This window comes from Ananas comosus, unplaced genomic scaffold (genome assembly GCF_001540865.1).
Source record: "Ananas comosus cultivar F153 unplaced genomic scaffold, ASM154086v1, whole genome shotgun sequence".
Taxonomy (NCBI): domain Eukaryota; kingdom Viridiplantae; phylum Streptophyta; class Magnoliopsida; order Poales; family Bromeliaceae; genus Ananas; species Ananas comosus.
This window is the reverse complement of record NW_017893569.1, coordinates 21,417-26,835: the sequence shown is the minus strand read 5'-3', so window position 1 is coordinate 26,835 and position 5,419 is coordinate 21,417. Positions and strand designations below refer to the sequence as shown.

At 48.2% G+C, this 5,419-nt stretch overlaps 1 long non-coding RNA gene across 3 annotated transcripts; it reads right to left on the bottom strand.

Annotated features, from left to right (window-relative positions):
* Positions 1–212: 212 nt before the first annotated feature.
* On the bottom strand, positions 213–986 carry LOC109706338. 3 transcript variants are annotated; one of them, XR_002215171.1, is made up of 5 exons: positions 895–986; positions 708–808; positions 532–636; positions 351–452; positions 213–263 (listed from the first exon to the last, which is right to left on the bottom strand). It is a non-coding gene; the product is annotated as an uncharacterized LOC109706338 (long non-coding RNA). The 3 variants fall into 3 exon arrangements; XR_002215170.1 differs by having other exon boundaries at positions 213–452; XR_002215172.1 differs by having other exon boundaries at positions 213–452; positions 532–633.
* Positions 987–5,419: the final 4,433 nt, after the last annotated feature.

The window sequence follows — 5,419 nt, the reverse complement described above, 5'->3', positions numbered from 1 at the left end:
CATTTGAATCCAATATTATGATCATTCTTATGATTCTATTACATAAGAGAGATTCAATCAATTCAATGACAACTAAGTTATAACATTCTATCTAGCTCTATAACAGTATTTATTGGCATTTGCACATACTATCAATCTGTATAGCCTGCATGAGAACTATAGGGGGGTTTCCACTTGCTCTGGTTAGAGGTCAAACCACCTGTTATGTCGATGATCCACGTCAAACCCTTGCAGGTACAAATATTCACAATCCTCCAAATGCCCTAGTAATTAGTGCAAAGTCACCTAGGAACATTACTCAATCTCTATGAGACTTATTGCATTAACACTCTAAAATGATAGAGTTTCACCTTGCACGCTGCGATAATCAACTCCCCTGGTTCAAATCAAGTTAGGGTACTAAGATTTAGCTCCAAAAGCCTTCGCTCTCTAGCCGAAAGTAATTTAAAAACCTATAATACATCTGCTGCGAATTAACTCCAAAAACTGCATTAACGTTGTCCCGAAACGTCAAATTTCAGCACATCTCACCTTGTATAATATTCCAGCTTAATTCCCTGTTTTGGTTCAGTCCCAGGTACTCAAATTACTCCCCAAAAGCTTCTAAATGTTAACTTCCGATGCCTCCAAACCCTGCTGCGAACAACAATAAAAAACAACATTAGTATCCTATGCGACTTTGCGAGTTATGCGGAAATCCAGCTTACCTAGCTTCTCAACCTGAGTTCGCACTTCCCTTTTTGCTGGATTATATTCAAAAATCAGTCCACGAGATTGTAAATCTAGAACCAAGTGAAGGCTCCAGCTGCTGAAATTGCAATTTCCCAAAATCAACTCTCAATATAATACTTGTACTTAATACATCATCCATAGAATAATTACTAAATTAATCACCTTTCCACGGCTGCATCTTAACCTCTCCTGGGTTAAAGGGGTAAGGGTTACAGCCAAATAACTCCTCTTAGTTGCTGAGATCGATCTCTAAACCCGCTGCAATCACAAACCGAAAACTCGCATCAACTTCATCTCTAGATGCCCAATTAAGGAAAAATCTAATAACTTGCCTCCTCAGGACCCCAACCAGCTGTAGCTTGCATTCAAGTTGCGAAAATACTCCTCAAATGCTTCTTTTTCTTCCTTTAATAACAGCTCCAAGGTTCCTTCCTTCAGCTAGTAACAAGGAAAAGGGAAATTTTGACTTGTACCATGAGTTTCATGGTAGAGAGAGAGAAAACTCTAGAGAGAGGAAGGAAGGCTTCAAACCCTGTTGCTAAGCTCCAGCAAGCTTATCTGAACATCAGGGGTCGAGCTGGAAGCTTATAGATAAGCTTAGGGGGTGAAATGGCCAAAATGACCCTGCTGCCACGCAGCTGTTACCTCTGCTGCTTGCTGTACCGGTACAGCATTATGCCTGTACCGATACACCAATGCAGAATGGCCAAAATTTCGAGATTACAATGCACTGATCTCCGACATTCCGATCACTCGCAAACTTGTTTGTAAACATCTTTAAACTATTTAAAACATGTAGGATGGTTCCACTTGTCATCCCTACACTAAAACTCTGCAATTTGCATAAACCCAATGTTCTACAATGCAAGAAAGTGTAAGCTTTGCTTCAGCAATGCACTTTCTTACTTCCAACTTTTTGGTAGCTCTCAAATTTGGCCCACTACACTATTATAAATATCAGAACATGTGGATACATGCCAACATCTCAAACCCACTTTCCCAAACTTCACTCTTTGCGAAGTTCAGGGTACTCATAAGTTACACGGACTCTTTTGCTTTCTTGCTTTATTTTCCCTGTTGTTGTAGACGCCTTATATGTGTAGACATATGGCGGGTCTGGGCGTGCTACCGGGAGGGCCTCTGCCGGTCCCGGGGCGTGGCAGATTAGTTTGGTATCAGAGCCTAGGGTTGAGTCTTAGAGGACCTAGCAAACCTTAGGCCGGTTGGACTATAGGATATAGGCTCGTGAGAGACAAGGTCTATTTGACTTGTAAGCGAAAGCATTTCAATTGGGTTTTATGATAACTCTAAAAAGTTTGAGTTGGATCGGAGTGTATGGCTTTTAACTTCGCAGAGGGTTACGTTGACGGCCGACAACGTAACATCGGGAGTTAGTAGTGAAGGACACTTTCCTACTTTCGCAAGAATTGGGGTTGGTTACTTTGAGCGGGGGCTCCGATAGCGTGGGTTACTAACTTGTGCTTTTATGATTTGTAGTGACGATGCCGGTTACACGCTCCCAATCTACCAGAGCGGACGATGCAGCACACCTCGAGGAGGTCAAAACCTCCGCGATTCTGGATCTAGTGAGGTCCGCGACTTGAGGTCCCAGCTTGAGGCCCTCACTGACCTTGTAGCACAGCAGGCGGCGACCGCTCAGCGACAGGTCGAGGTGGCACAGCGGCAGGAGGCGCGGATGAAGCACCTGGAGGATCTCTTGCTATAGCAGGCAGCAGCTTCTAGGGAGACTTAGGTTCCCACACCGCCAGCACCTGTAGTGGACGTCGCGCAGAGGGCGCAATCCCCCGCACCCAGTTCTTCGCATGCGGCACCTGCGACCGCACCTCGGGAGGAAGTGGTCGCAGCACCACTAGTTCAGATACCTGCGGCGAGGGCAGCTTTCCCTCTTATGGCCGAGGGAGCCGAGCGGGATTGGCTCATGGATCGCCTCAGCGAGTTCAGGAGGTGCAGTCCGAGGATCTTTGACGGCGAGAAGGTCGACCACTGGATTGTTAAGAAGTGGTTGATGCACATGGAGAAGCTTTTTCGAGATACCTTTGTTGAGGAAAGGGATAGCATTTGGCTCGCCACACATCACTTGGATGGCGAGGCCTATCATTGGTGGTTGATATCCAAGACAACCCCAACACTGATTTAGCAGCAATTTCTTGGGCGAGGTTCAAGGAGCTTCTTCTGGCGCACTACTTCCCTACCAACGTCAAGAGAAAAATGGAGTAGGACCTGTGCAGCTTGCGCTAGGAGGAGCGGACAGTGGCCGAGTAAGAGAGAGAGTTTTCTCGGCTACTTCACTGTGTACCCTTCGTAGTGCGGGACGACGAGGACAAGGCCCATATTTTTTAGCGTGGATTGTGGCCTTCGATCTTTCGGTTGGTGCAATCCTCCAACCTCCAAACCTACCGGGAGGTTGTGAACCGTGCACTCATCGTGGAGGCTGGAGCGGCAGACCTTCAGGAGTGTCACGAAGGCTTGGAGAAAGGGAAAGGCAAGAGGCCTGCGGCTGAGGGTGCGAGCCAGATGCACTCACGGAGGCCGCCAAGGCATCCCAGGAGCCGGAGCCAGCCGCGAGGACGTGGCTCGTCTACTCAGTGAGGAGGACACGATCGTCGCCAGGCACCGCGCTGCGTGATCTGTGGTGGTCCTCACTACCCGCGGCAGTGTTCACGCAGTCAGGGTAGGTGCTATCTGTGTGGCGAGGAGGGCCACTTCCAGTCGGACTGTCCGAGGGGTCCGTCGCCAGCGCCATCTTCGGCATCTACACTAGCTTCACCGAGTCCCAGCCAGGGGACACCTTCTGCACACGAGCAGGCCGGGCGGCCACCTGTGCAACGGCAGTTGGAGGGATCACGGCAACCCTCTAGCGGGCGCATGTGCGCGGCCCAGACTGAGGAGGCGGTAGCAGCCGAGAATGTGGTCGCAGGTATCATTTTACTTTATGGTATTCGAGTACGAGCATTATTTGATACCGGTGCATCGCATTCATTCATAGACTGACTATTTGTCGAGTTGCATGGCATCCCACTGACGTCTTTGTTGTATCTGGGACGAGTTGTAGTACCCGATCACTCTTTGGATATTCGAGAGTTTTGCCCCTGTTGTCCTGTTCGGGTTGGAGATTGGGTCATGCCCGTGGACTTGCTAGCTTTGCATAAACTCGGAGAGTTTGATGTTGTTTTGGGCATGGATTGGTTGACCAAGTACTACGCCACTATCGATTGCAAGAATCGAACTGTGATGTTTAGAGAGCCGGGGCAGGCGGAGGTTGTGTACCGAGGATGCCAGAGTTCGCTATTTGCGATGACGATTAGCTCCTCTCGAGCTAGACAGTTGATCAGCAGAGGCTGCGTGGCCTACTTGGCTACTATTGTGTTGCGGGACGATCTAGACGCCCCTAGGATTGAGGACATCCCCGTCGTGCGGGAGTTTGGAGATGTGTTTCCAGCGGAGTTACCGGGCATGCCGCCTGATAGGGAGATTGAGTTTGTGGTAGATCTCGTTCCCGGGACTACTCTAATCTCAAAAGCGCCCTATAGGATGGCACCAGCGGAGTTGAAGGAGCTGAAGGCACAGTTGCAAGACCTTCTGGATAAGGGTTTTGTGCGACCAAGTGTGTCACCTTGGGGAGCACCGATCCTATTTGTCAAGAAGAAGGATGGATCGCTTCGCTTGTGCGTGGATTACCGTGAACTCAACAAAGTCACGATTAAGAACAAGTATCCATTACCGAGGATTGATGATTTATTTGATCAGCTCCAGGGATCTAGTGTGTATTCCAAGATCGACTTGCAGTCGGGATACCACCAATTGAAGATCAAGCCTGAGGACGTGTCGAAAATGGCTTTTAGAATACGGTATGGACATTACGAGTTTATCGTTATGCCGTTTGGGCTTACTAATGCCCCGGCAGCTTTTATGGATCTAATGAACCGTGTTTTCAAGCCTTATCTAGATAGGTTCGTCGTAATATTCATCGACGACATTTTAGTCTATTCCCGAAGTGATGCGGATCACGAGGAACACTTGAGACTTGTACTTCAAGTGCTTCGGAAAAAGAAGCTCTACGCCAAATTGAAGAAGTGTGAGTTTTGGCCACCGTTTTTGGGCCACATGATTTTGGGATCGGGCATAGCCGTGGACCCGAGGAAAATTGAAGCTATCAAGGATTGGCCGAGGCCTACGAGTGTGACCGAGATACGGAGCTTCATTGGTTTGGCCGGTTACTACCGACGGTTTGTCGAGGGATTTGCAAAGTTGTCTACTCCCTTCACGAGGCTCACGCATAAGAGCACCAAATTCGTTTGGAATGATGCGTACGAAAGGAGCTTTCAAGAGTTGAAGCAGAGATTGACGACCGCCCCGATCCTAACCTTGCCAACTACTGGAGCAGGGTATGTGATTTATAGTGATGCTTCCTTTAATGGATTAGGTTGTGTCTTGATGCAGGACGGGAAAGTGATCGCGTATGCATCTCGCCAGTTGAAGGATTATGAAAGAAACTACCCTACTCATGATTTGGAATTGGCAGCCGTGGTCTTTGCATTGAAGCTATGGCGCTATTATCTGTACGGCGAGCGATGCGAAGTGTATAGGATCACAAGAGTTTAAAGTATTTATTCACTCAGAAGGAGTTGAACTTGAGGCAGTGCAGATGGTTGGGCTACTCAAGGAT